The 13,461-nt window shown below is 41.4% G+C and overlaps 1 protein-coding gene across 1 annotated transcript in view; it reads left to right on the top strand.

The window, feature by feature from the left end:
- Nucleotides 1-13,461, top strand: part of CAMK4 (calcium/calmodulin-dependent protein kinase IV) — a 103,663-nt gene that overhangs the window by 47,852 nt on the left and 42,350 nt on the right. The window lies entirely within an intron of this gene.

Here is a 13,461-nt window from a genome sequence, read left to right as displayed (position 1 = left end):
GGGGTCACAGCCAGGACAGCTGACCCAAACTGGCCAAAGGGCTATTCCATACCATGTGACGTCATGCTCAGTATATAAGCTGGGGGGAGTTGGCCGGGGGGCAGCAATCACTGCTCGGGGACTGGCTGGGCGTCGGTTGGCAGCTGGTGAGTGTTTGCATCACTTGTTCCCCCCGCCCCCCCCTGCCCCCAGTTTTTGTTCCTCTCTCTCTTTTGTCATTTTACTTTCCTTTACAATATTATTAGTATTAGTATTACTACTACTACTACTACTACTACTACTATATTATTTCAAGTATTAAACTATTCTTTTCTCAACCCATGAGTTTTCTTACTTTTGCTCTTTTGATTCTCTCCCCCATTCTACCCGGGGGGAGTGAGTGAGTGGCTGTGTGGTGTTTAGTTGCCGGATGGGGTTAAATCATGACAACTCCCTAGCTGTCCGTCTAGTCTCCTAAAACTGTGGTCTGTGAAGGAAGAGCAGAAGAATAGGTACAAAATTGTACATGTTTCTGGGCTTCTTCATAGCAGCTGCTAGTGTTAGCTGCTGGTATTTCAGATAATCCTCCTGTTCTCAGGAAGGGAACTGGGAGACAAAAATCTTTGAACTTCACTGCACCACATGAAAAGGAGAAGAACCTGTTCCAAGTGGAGCTGTCCTCCCTTGGTGTCCTGTCACCCTGAAGAGTAAGACAAAACCAAACCAAACTAAAACACCCTTTTTACCCTTTGCGACTGGGCGATACTTTCTCTTGACTTGTTGAGAAGGATAAAGAGGAAAACATACTCTTCTATGTGACCAGCTGTGTACTCAGCCTGGCTTGCCGGGCTGGCTTGCAGTAGCTGTAGTGTTTGACACTGCTGTGTGTTCTTCATCCAAGAAACAATGATAATTTCATAACACTGTTGGCTCCTCTCCTGTCCTGTTCAAGATAAACACCAGGGGAAAGGCTTTTTGAAGTAGCATTCAAAGGTTAGGACTTATGCTTGCATTATAGTGTTCAGTAGTGAAATGGTGAAGAACATGGTGGCTTTTAATCTTGGAAATTCACGAGTGCTGTGTAAACACCCATGTGCATTTGGACTTGAGCTGTTTTCCATCTTGTGGTAGGGATGTAACTTGTGAAGAAGAAGGAGCAGATGGGTCCAGCAATCCATAATAGGTCTTGTCATGTTTTTTCAGAAATGTCTTCTGAGGAGTAATCCATTGGCCTTCTAAGTTCTTGTTTTGGAAATCTGCATGGGGACATGTGAAGAGTTTTCTGTGTAACTTTCTATATTTTTACTAGTATTTGGTCCTTCTTGTGAGCTTGTCATAAGGCTAATGCAACTACATAGAACCCAGTGGGTCAGTGGGTTTAATGGAACCCTAAATTTAAAAATTCCCATACACAGAGGGAGTCTTTTGGCATTCATTCCATTTCAGGGTTTTTAGGGGCAAATGAAGTTGTATTAAAGATAACTGTAGCAAACTGACATAAAATTCAAATTACCGTATATTCAAGTTCTGCTGTGTGTCTCAAAAACTTTTTTTAAAAAGCTAACTTTTTATTAATGTTAAGAAAGCTCAATTTTTAGAAAACATTAATGAATAAGACATTGACACAGCTGGACATATACAGAGTTTGTTGCTGTTAGCTAAATGTAATTCATTTTACTTAAATGTGAAAGTGACATTGACCGGAGAATTACAAAAACAAATTCTGGAATATTCCCACAGTACCGAACTGGTCAATAGGGAATGAGGACAGTGGAACCATCCCTATAAGAAAACTAGCAAGATCTCTAGTACCAGTTAAAAATTCTGGTCATTTCAGAAATGTGGCCTGAAGTAACAAGGCATCCAACATTTTCCAAGTCCCCTCCTTTTATTGACATCTTTTACTGGTACTTTGTGCTTTATTTACAGGAAAAAAGAGTCCCCTTCTTAATATTCAGTTATTGACACAGAAATACGGGAGAGTACTGAATTTTTAATTGTAAGAATTAGGTTAGATGCCAAATATTTTGAAGCTATTTAGCTCAAGAGTTGAAGATGTACCACCTGAACATCAACTGCAGCAGTCTTTGTGCACTCATTCGTCACATTTTGTTACTTCCTGTAGCTAATATCTTCAGCTATGATCACTCCTAGCAGCATACTTAAAGAACTGGATTTTTGTAAAATATTGTCTTTGTTTACAAATTGCTAATGTCAAAAATTTCACGTTAAGAACATCTGCATGGCTTGTGGCAGTAGGCCTTGCAAAAATTGTGCATATGAAGCTCTGCAGAGTTGTGCAGAAATCAGATATATGCTTTTATCCATTTCCAGGTAAATGCCTAGCTGGAATTATGTTTAAGTGGGTAAGAGATTTACATATGTACATGATATGCAAGCATACCATACATACATCTAAAAGCAATTTGAAAATTATACTAAGAACATCTGCTTTTTATTCAAATAAATTTACTAAAATAGGTGTAAAGCTCTAATTGCAAATTGGGCTCTGTCATCTATTAAAGCATTGAAATTATTACTATTCTTTGATATTTTCTTTTGCTTAATTGAAAGATATTTTGTTTTCTGAACATAAAAATCAATATAGAGCTTAAAACTTTGTATATCTCTCTGATCTAGGAAACAGTAATAACCTTCACTTCACCCAAGCGGTTTCCCTATACTCGAGGACATAATTGCACAGTTGCATAGTTATATTCTCTAGGCAAAGTACATGAAAATTGATGTCATGCATGTTATTTTGTGAGTCCTGATTATTCTAAAGGCTGTTGAAGGCAGAGGGGTAGGAGAGCAGGCAGGTTCCACATCAGCCCTGCTGGCCAGTTTTGCAGCCCATGCATCTGTCTCTGCTCCCCGTCAAGGCTGTGCCCAAAAGTGGTTTCTCCAGTGGGCTTGCCTGCCTTTTCTCTGTCACATGCAACACACCAAATTTCCCCTCTCCCCTGCATCCACACGTATCAACATATGATATCTTTCCAACTATCTCACTCAGTTAAAAAAGCAACACAACAGAATTGCTTTCTTTTGTAATGCATCTCTTTTAGCTTCAAAGCAGGTTACCTAGTACACAAGTCAGTTTTAACTCGTATATGATTGACTGTAGATCAAACAGATGTCCTGAAGAATATGCTCCAATATGTAAGCCTCCACAGTGGCAGTTTTATCTACTTCTATTAAGCTAATTTTGTGGATGTGACAAAATTATATATACTTATTATACTATACTCAATGTGACAGTTGTCGTAATGATTCTTAACTATGTATACAACAGTTGTACTTCACGAGTTATAAAGAAACGCCTGGCCTGAAGGTGGATATGTAAGTGAAGCAACTTTCAAAAAGTCTCAAAGAAACATTTCTTTGTTACACAAATTGATACAAGGAATGTCACAGCAGATACACTGGTTGTACTAACTGATTTAACAAAGTTTGGATAATTGACAGGTATTCTGAACGCCTTGTGAAGTCTTGTCCTGAACGAAGGTGACTAAACAGGATCCTATTATAGGGATAGCTTACTGCTAAGGGTTTTACAGGGCACTTGAAGTTGCAGTAAGGGAAGAGAACAGATATAATTATAATTTTACCATTTATAAACATTTCTACTTATAAAATTATAATTATATTTGTGTAGGCAAATCACAGCATGAGAAAAAATACAGAGATTAGTCTCCATAATGAGAAGCGTATACTGTCTGATGTGATCTTGCTTGTAGCCTCTTGAAATAGCATAAACACCCACTTGAGTGGGTGATTGTAGTGGACTGCAGAATACAGAGGTTCTAATAACATTTCTGAAAAGGACTTCCATAAAAAACCATGCCTTGTATGCGTAATAGACCCTATACGTCAAGGCAGGGTGTCAAACAGAGAGGAGGAATAAAGTAAGGGGAGAGTCTTTTTGTTTGCTTGCATATATCTTTTTATAATTGCAGTCAGCGAAGGCAGGCAGGACCAATGATTGGATTGATATCAGGCTGTGATTTGCAGGGCAATTATATACAGTCTTCCCTTGAATCTGAACTGCGAGTATTGCCATGGACTTCTCCCTACAGCTTAATGACTTGTAGGGAGAAGTAACAGTATCCATCCTAAGGCATTGTTGTTGGCATTTTTTTAATTAAAAAAGTAATTGTCATTTGATGTATTCCAGGCACAAAGTGTTTATTTCTTCAAAATTTGTTTGTGAGGCTTGAAGGTGAATCCTCTTGGAGAGGGATGATTTAATGTATCACCTACAGAGATGACTGCATGGAAGCTGGGAAATCATCTCGGCCTTTTCTTCCATTTGGTGACAACATTTTAACAAGGGCTTCGTGAGTGTCCTGGGGAGACCTTTCTGGCACATTGCTGTCAAGAACAAATAAGCAAGTAGGTAAACTGTCAAGTTATGGAGGAAATCTATTGAAGTGCTGCCATGGCCTGGGAGAAGAATACATGTGTGTCCTAAAGGTGCTGTTTCTGAAGTGATGTTAAGTAATGGTTTCATACATAGGATAATCTGTTTGGAGGGTGAGGGCATTTTGAATGAATAGCTTCATCAATTTGCTAGCTTACATTCATTTGTTTTTCTTGTTTGTTGTAAACAGATTTAAAACTAATTTTTCTTGTTAATGATGTATTTAAATTGTTGGAAGGGAAGTAGGGTGGGTTTTATTATCACATCAGCCTGATTTATCAGTACCTTGATTCAGAATTATTTTGTCAAAAACATTTTTGGAGACCTGTTTTAAGCTGAGTGCAAAGCTCTCTTTGCAGCACACAGAGAAAAAAAGATCTACAGTCAAAAGAGTCTGGCAATGCTGCCATCAGCAATAAGGAAATGAGGGTATTGTATTTGCTATTATCTCTAATAGAGGAAATGGAACAAGCACTAATGATCATGCTGCAGATCTACTGTATTACAGTTAATGTCCAGTGCAGCAAAAAGTCAGGGTCATATTTGCTAAGTTGTTACCATCTTAAATTATGCTTTCATCTAAGTAAGGTGTCCTTCTCTCATTTTGGAAACAAGTTACTACAGTATTAATTTTGAAAAATATTTGGAAATAGCAATGAAAGTGATTAATCAGCTCTTGTTTTAACTCACAACACACCATAAACAAAGTGCCAAATGCTGCTGTTCTCAATCCAGTACCTGCAGTTGTTTCTTATTCCAAGAGACTGACATTTACAGGGAAGTTGTTGTCTAAGAACTGATTAAGGACTCGGGTTTGACCTCTTCCCAGTTCATCTCAGGCAGATGGGCGATTTGCCTGTACCTTCATTTATAAGATGGGTTGTTGAAAATACTGTGTAAGGAGAGTGCTGACCCAGTCCAAAGGCTGGGTCTATCTGCCTGATTAACTGATCTTTGGGGCATCGGTTGGCAATGGCCTGTCCATCCCCTTTAGTGGGTTCCCATTGGGAACGGAGGTTCTCCGAGAGGAGGAATGGCCTGGCACAGGAAACAAGCTCAGTGCTGGTGCTGGGCATGAGTCTGAGTCTTGGCTTTAGAAAGCCACCCATTTCTCTTCTGTATGTTACCAAGCACACTGTTAACAATTAATAAAGCACAAGTAAAGGAAGAAGACTGCCTTTATTTCAGACTTTAGCCTGCTAATACTCCTTTTTTATTACAATTTTTATTGCATGTATTATGCAGACTGTCATGCAGGGACATGGCATCCAAATATCTGTCGCTATGGAATGTAAGTGGTGTGCGGTCTGTACCTACAAAATATACATGTCACTGTAGGAGCCTGGCAGGGCTCTGAAGGCTTCTGAGCTGGAGAAGCTCCTAAAGCATCCTGAGAGCCTCGCATATTGTGTAGAAACAGTAAAAAAGTAGCAACTGGATGCTACAGAAAGGGTAGGTATGACAGATTCATGGCAGATCCCAAGGGAGACTGAGAAGGTCTTGTGTCCAGAAATTGCCCTAGGGAAAATATCAAAGTAGAAAACCACCCAGCTGTGCATGAATAGATAGAGGAGAAACACTAACTGGCAATGCATGAGTGTCACCAGTAACTACTGCTCTTCATGCAAACTGCAACTTTGATAAAGTGATAGCTGTGTGGACAGATATTACATTGCTTATTTCTCTTAAGGGCTAAAAGGCATCTAGTTAAATGTTACATTAAATTCCCTAAAACCTTTCTAAGGTTTGACAAAAGATACAGAGGTTTAATGACTTTTAGAGAATTCAGTGTAGTGAGAAGGGCCTGAATACATCTGTGTACAAGAAGTCTCCCCGCTCTCCCTTGCACAGACACCAGCCAGAGGACAGGAGCAGCCCCAGTCCCTGCAGCATGCTGCCAGCCAGAAAATTGTTTCCCCAAGAAACTGACACAGAGTAACAGCACCTTTGCAGAAGTCACTGCTTTATTCCTGAAAAGATTTGCTGAAGCCTAAGGAGGCCCCTTTCTTCAGCTCTCCCCACCCACAGAGCTGTGTTTTTCTGTCTCCCAAGCCTGCCGTGCCTGCAGACCTAGGTGAGGACAGGCTTGTCTCCCTGTGTCTTGCTGTTCCTGCCTCAGTAATCATGGTAAGAATAAAAATACATTGATTGCTCAGAAGTAAATTGCAAGTGAACTTGTGAAATGAAAGACTTTCGCAAAACAATTGCTCAATAGTACTATTATAGCTGTGTGCAATTTTTAGTCTCCAATTTCATAGTACTAGACTGACTAGATAGCAGGCTTTCAGCAAAATGGATATTTACAAAATTACATTTTTTCATTAGGTAATATGGAAACTTACCCGAATCTCCGTGCTTGTGGTTTGAAGAAATGCTAAGAGAATTTCTGTCATCTTCTGGGGATATTCCTGACGTGCCAAGGGGGTGGCATGAACTAAGATTGACATTGATCACTCTTAAACGGGCTGTGTAATAAGTTATCAGTCATTGTTCCAGATAAATGGCTTCATTTCTGTGGCCCTGACAGCATGAGTGAAACAAGATTTCTTACTTATTCCCTCAAGATTCCTCACTGATCCCCTGAAATGCCAGCAACTATGGATATTTTGGAATTTGTAATGAGTCTGGTTTTCTCCTTTTTCATTTACTCTTTCCTAATACTTTTTATGTCTCTGTGTGACTGGTTTTACATTATGTTCTCATACTAGTTTTCCGGCATGTGCAAGTTGCTTTCTAAACTCTTTTACTTCCATTTTTAATGTTTCTCAATAACTATCAACAAAACCAGGGAGTGTCTGCTTTAAATTACACACACCCCTTCTTTTCAGTTGAGGTTTTTATAGACTCCTGTGTCTGAAGATACAAACTCTAGCAGAGTTGAATAATGAAGCTGATGCTGTCAGGAGTCAATGCCACTTCACACTTATCACTCCAGTAGATTTGGAGTGCGTGATGGTGCATGTTACTTCATGAGCTAGACATAATGAGAGAGGATATATGTAAGAACAAGGGTGTCTCCTTGATTCAGGCAATGGGTGACCAGGGGCTTTTTCAGGAGCATAGGCCTTCCAGATTTATTACACGGTGCCTGAACATAGTGCACAGCCAATGGTAGTTCGATTTCTGGGCATTGAGAAATTTGATACTTTGGTGAACAGTGCTGGGATGTGGGGGTTTTGATGGATTTTCTGACACAAGTTCTTGTACAATAGTAATGATGGGCAGCAGCTGGAGTGTAAACAAACAGTATATTTCACTGTTGGAATGTGCTTTTCCAAATACCCTGCTCAGCTGAGTCCATCTGATAAGCAGCAATAGCAGAAAGTCAGTATGCTGTCAGTTAGGAAGTAAACATACACATCTTTTATTGCTTGGGTTTTAAAATTACTTTGTTGTACCCTTGTGGTTTCCCATCTATAAAGTATTATCATACTTTGTGGTAATAAAATATGGTAATTCTGGATTTTATTTTAGTGTGCAAGATTTAGCAATTGTAGAGCTAGGTACCATAAACTATCAGGGCTGCAAGTCGGTCCTTTTTCTTGCATCTGACTGTGCCTGCTTCACTGATGTTCTTGTATCTTTCTATGTGACACATTGATGCATGTTTTTATGTTTCTATAGAGAACTTTGAAAAGCATGCAATAAAAAACTCTCTCAGTTTTAAAGCCTTAAAATTATGTCCATTTAAAAATCAAGATTTAATCTAAAACTCCATTATGATGTGAAAAGATGTATTATGGAACATTGTTGCTAACAAAAAAATCAACATGGTTTTCTGTGCAGATACAACACCCTAGAATAAGTTTGCACGTGCGACTATCTGGAAGGATGATAATAATTGATAAATAATTGAAAAAACTCTCAAACTAGAAACTTAACAACTCCATGTCTCTCATAACTGAGAGTTCTCTCTTCCCGCAAGCACACTTCATTGAAGTGTCTTTGAGCACCACGTGAGCACTCAGATATATACTGAAGGTGCATCTTGTCTTGCAGTCTTTCCCTTGGTGACCCAACTAAAAAGATCTCTTCCTCTTCCTGGCTGCTTAATTTTTTCAACCTAGGGAGAGAGATGGTTGGCAAAGTCTCAAAGATGTTCGTTTCCTGTAAAATGTAGTTGAAATTAGTCAATAGGCTGAAAAACTATTAGTGGGAGGGAGCAGACAGACTCCTTACATCTCCTTCCTGAAAAAAGAAAGGCTAGAAGACATAAATATGATGCTGCTAATGTCCTGAAGAGCAGATCTGTGGAAATAGGGTTTCCCTCCCTTACTGTCTTCATCTCAATCCTTGTTTTTTCTTCTGAGATCCTCCCTCTGACTTAATTTCTCACTGGAAATCCAAAGTCGGGAGGATCAACAAGCAGACAAATGCTGGTTCACTGCCGCAGGCAGCCAAAGCACTGCAGCTCCCCGCCTGATGCAAACTGACAGTCGTTTGGTGGCAAGCCACTGACATCCCCTCGGAGAGGTGCTTCCACCACTCTGCCGCTGCTTCTGACTCAGGTTTGCAGGGGTGCCGCCGCCACCATGCAGCAGCAGAGGGAGGTTCCTGTCCTTCCCCTGCCGGTGTGGATGCCGGTGCAGACGTGCACGGCTGGGGTCTGCCAGCATCTTTGCCTTTTCTGCAGGGATTGCTGGAGGGGTGATTCCCCTCCACGTTGGATGCTTTCCCCAAATCCCTCTCTCCAAATGATGCAGCACAGTGATACCGTGTACTCTATACTCAGCTTTGGGTTTTTGCAGATGGCGGAGGAACAGGCAGGACGGGCTGCTGTAGCTCACGTGAGTGTTAGCTTGTACTCCAGCAGTTAAAATGATCTCTCTCATGATGAAGCATCTTGGGTGTTGCAGCTCAGCAGGCTGCTTTCGGTGCATCTGTAATGTATGCCACGTGTTTGCTGTTCAAATGCAGCAAACCACAGCAGCTGCATTCACATAAGAGAAAGAAAAAGGGCTGCAGTTCTGTCTGACAACACAGCGTAGCTCTTCATGCTGCTTGTAACCCGTCTGGGACAGGACACATCGGTCTTGAGGGATCGATTTACCGTCACTTGTTCCCTTGCTTGAATGTAAGGATTCAGTGGCAAAACTGATGAGGGCGAAATGTAAAAGAGAGGTCTGTCTTCTCCAAGAGGCTTGAAATACTTTTGAAAGGGTGGGCGATGATTCAGCGTCCATTCAGAAACAGAAGTCTTGGCAGTATTTATTTTGTAAATTACAGATTCTGCTGTTCACTTATCTGTTAGTAAATCGAATGGGTGAACATAAGCCGAGTTTTGTTGATAAGAACAGCATAGTTTTAGACAAAACAGTCTTAACAAATAAGAGATGATCGCACTGTTTTGAAGGATTTATCTGGTTTTCTGTGCAAACATGACTCCATGCAATAATTTTGTATGTGTGGTTGTCTAGAAGGACAAACAGGTCAAAAGAAATTGGTAAATCCGCAAATAAAATTAAAGGCTCCAGTCTCTAGTAAGCTCTGAATTCTGTGATCGGATACTGTGAAGAAAAATCTGGTAACACGCAGAGAAGCCGACTCAAAGACAAAATCTTACATATTTTGCCTTTACCTGTGTGGTCACTGAAACTTGCAGCAAGGATCAGCTCCAGTATGTCACTTTTGAATATAAAATAACCATTTCCAGCCCTACATGTTTTTGCACTTGTTTCCGTGTTAGACTGCTGCTGTCCTGTGCTGGGTCGTCACAAGTGTTATCAGTGGAGGTGTTCAAACTGCCACTTTCCTAAGCTAAATTTCAAAGTAGGGGTCTGCAAAGGATGCCCTGTTTAGCCAGAATACAGACCTGCTTCCTTTTCAGACTTGCTGCCTTTTCTCCATCTCTGCTAATGCTCTGGAGGAAGCAGCAGACTGAAGCAGGTACGTATCGTGAGCAGATCCTTGAGTGTCTGTTTTGGGAACATATGGGAGATATTTATAATTGTGTTTTAGTGATACGAAGAAATGTTTAAATAACATAATAAAGGTACTTTCCGAACTATCAGGTAAGGTAAACAGAAGAGTGATATAGTTGGGCTAACATTGCTGCAAGAGCATTTGTTGAGAAATAGCTATTGAAATAGCCAGTAAAGCCTGTCTCCTTTGGGTGTCTTTTTAAGATCTGTTGCAGGTAACCCAGTAAGCTAAGTTAAGGACCAGATGTTGGGGCTGTTTTCTGGTGCCCCTGTCAAGCAGGACGGTGCTCTAAGCATGCTCTGTGGCTCACATCACGCATCAGGCTTTGGAGACGACAGGCAGCAGCATGGCTTTGGCAGGCTGGCCTCTGCTCCTGGTGTCCCCACCACCACACAGATATGCAAGGCTTATCCCCTGGGCTGCACGGCTCTCCATGCTCCAGCCTGCTGCCAGCTTCCCCATGAAACAAATGCCAGAGCCAGCTGGACTTAGAGACGTTTAGATCTGTAACACAGATAACTCTATCCTCCCCAGAAAGCCTTTAATCTATGAAGGCAAAGATTTGTGAAATGCTACCACCCTTCCAGTTTGATGTACTGAATATGATGTAGTTAAACTGTTACACAGAATAGGCATGTGCCTTTTTAAAAATAAATTATTCATCTCTAACTATGTTACCTTTTACTTACCGTTCTTCCTGGACTTTTTTTTCTGTTGTGACCTTTTCTTTTTATTGTTTCTTAGGATTGTTTTTTCCACATGAAATACAGACCAATGTATTTAAATAGTGAAAAATCATGGACTGGTTCATAGCTTTCTGTCAGTTTTCAATTTGATTGGTATGCTTAAAATCATAGAGTTGATGTGTTTGATCTAGGCAAGGAAAATTCAATTCTTTAATATGGTAGGGCACAGCTGAGCAAAAGAAAAGAAGTAATTCACCAGGCTGTTGTTTTCAAACACTAACAATCTTCCTTGGAGAGTTGGGATTTGTTTCAGAGCTGTGTCCAATATGTTGCATGCTTGGTAAGGGTCTTTGGCTGAAATCCTTTCATGCAGCTTTGGAAATGTAAAAAGAAATTACACTGGCCAAATAAGGTAGCTCTTTATGCTTCCCTGCTGGCCCTCCCATCGGCGATCATAAGAACAAAAGCCTTCTTCATAGCCCTTCCCCAAAGATCAGCTAAAATCATCCCTGACACAGCCCCTTCCAAAAGTCTCATCTGCAGCCAGAGGTGATGAAAAGAGCCTGGCAGCCCTTCAAACGTGAGACCCTTAAGACCCCAGAGTGCCCACAAAAGCCTACTCATGAAAAAGGGTGTGAGAAGCACTGCGTACACAGAAGTGTGCCCTTGCCAGCAGGGACTGCAGACGTGTTCATCACTGGCCTTCTTCACTGTGTTTCTTGCTCTCCTGCTGTAGTTTAATGTTGTCCTGTTAACATTGCAGCACTCAGAGGGAGTGCCCAGTTTTTTCTGATTACAAAAAGTAGTTTGTATTTTATCAATATTCTGAGCTCTGAATTGCATGTGGAGAAGGAGGTTATCTGCTGGGGCAGGGAGATACACCCTTCACCAGTGTACTTGGGGCTATCAGAGACCATGTGGACTTTCTCTGTCATTCCTCCTGTAATCCTGAGGAAGGGACAGCTGCATTCATACTTTTGGGCTGATGAATGAATGCAAAAAAATGCAGCATGGGAGGCCATAAATGCTCTCCAGTTCCTAAAGTCTAAGACCCTTCCTCACACAGTCTAGCAGGCCAGCAGAGAACTGCAAAGAAACATGCATCTAAAATGTTGGGAGATCAAAGACCCAGCTCTGAGCCCCTCTCTGGATGCAATGTTTTCTACTGAAACAAAATTGACTCTAGCTTTATGCCTGTTGTCCTTCCCTTCCACTGCAGGTATAGGCCCTTAAAGCTATTTAGATTTGCAGTGGGAGTAACCACATGAGATTTGAGATTAAGCTGAGGCACCTTACATACTGTAGTTTTCTTCAGCTGCTAACCATTTTGATTTCCTCTTAATTTTATACCTAAATGTGTAAAATTTATTTCAAAGTGACAAAGAAGTATGCGAGAGTGAAATATTCAAGCAAGATTTGTGCTTTTGAGAAGCTGTTAAGTTACTCTTCTTTCTGTGATGTTTGGCAATGCAGGCAATTGTATTTAACATTTCATGATAATTAGATTCAGGGACTGCTGTTTCTGTAATGACACAGACACATGGGACCTTATAGTCAGAATGACTGTCGATTTTCATTGTGTGGTTTCACTAAATAATTATTTACTAATGCACAGCGACCAGAGGATAATGTGCGATGAGATAGCTCTGAAATCCTCTATGCTTTTCTTCATATCTGTCCCAGGAAAATACCACTCACATCATCACCAATGCACATCTACACCAATGCACGCAGCATGGGCAGCAAGCAGGAGGAGCTGGAAGCCATTGTGCAGCGGGAGAGGTATGACTTAGTCGCCATCACAGAAACATGGTGGGGTGACTCTCATGATTGGAGTGCTGCAATGGATGGCTATAGACTCTTCAGAAGGGACAGGAGAGGAAGGAGAGGCGGCGGGGTGGCTCTGTATGTTAGGGAGTGTTTCAATTGTATAATGCTCAACGACTGTGATGATGATACGGTTGAGTGTTTATGGGTAAGGATGAGGGGGAAGGCCAACGAGGCAGATATCCTGCTGGGAGTCTGTTATAGACCACCCAACCAGGATGAAGAGGCCGATGAAGCGTTCTACAAGCGGCTGGCAGAAGTCTCTCGATCGCTGGCCCTTGTTCTCGTGGGGGACTTCAACTTCCCGGACATCTGCTGGAAATACAACACGGCAGAGAGGAAGCAGTCTAGGAGGATCCTGGAGTGTGTGGAAGACAACTTCCTGACACAGCTGGTAAGTGAGCCTACCAGGGGAGGTGCCTCGCTCGACCTGCTGTTTACAAACAGAGAAGGACTGGTGGGAGATGTGGTGGTCGGAGGCCGTCTTGGGCTTAGCGACCATGAAATGGTAGAATTCTCAATTCTCGGTGAAGTAAGGAGGCGGGGCAGCAAAACTGCAACCATGGTCTTCCGGAGGGCAGACTTTGGCCTGTTCAGGACGCTGGTTGAGAGAGTCCCTTGGGAGAC

Source organism: Pygoscelis adeliae, unplaced genomic scaffold (genome assembly GCF_000699105.1).
Source record: "Pygoscelis adeliae isolate BGI_AS28 unplaced genomic scaffold, ASM69910v1 Scaffold16, whole genome shotgun sequence".
Lineage (NCBI taxonomy): Eukaryota > Metazoa > Chordata > Aves > Sphenisciformes > Spheniscidae > Pygoscelis > Pygoscelis adeliae.
The sequence above is the reverse complement of the archived record's forward strand: the minus strand, read 5'-3'. Positions and strand labels throughout refer to the sequence as shown.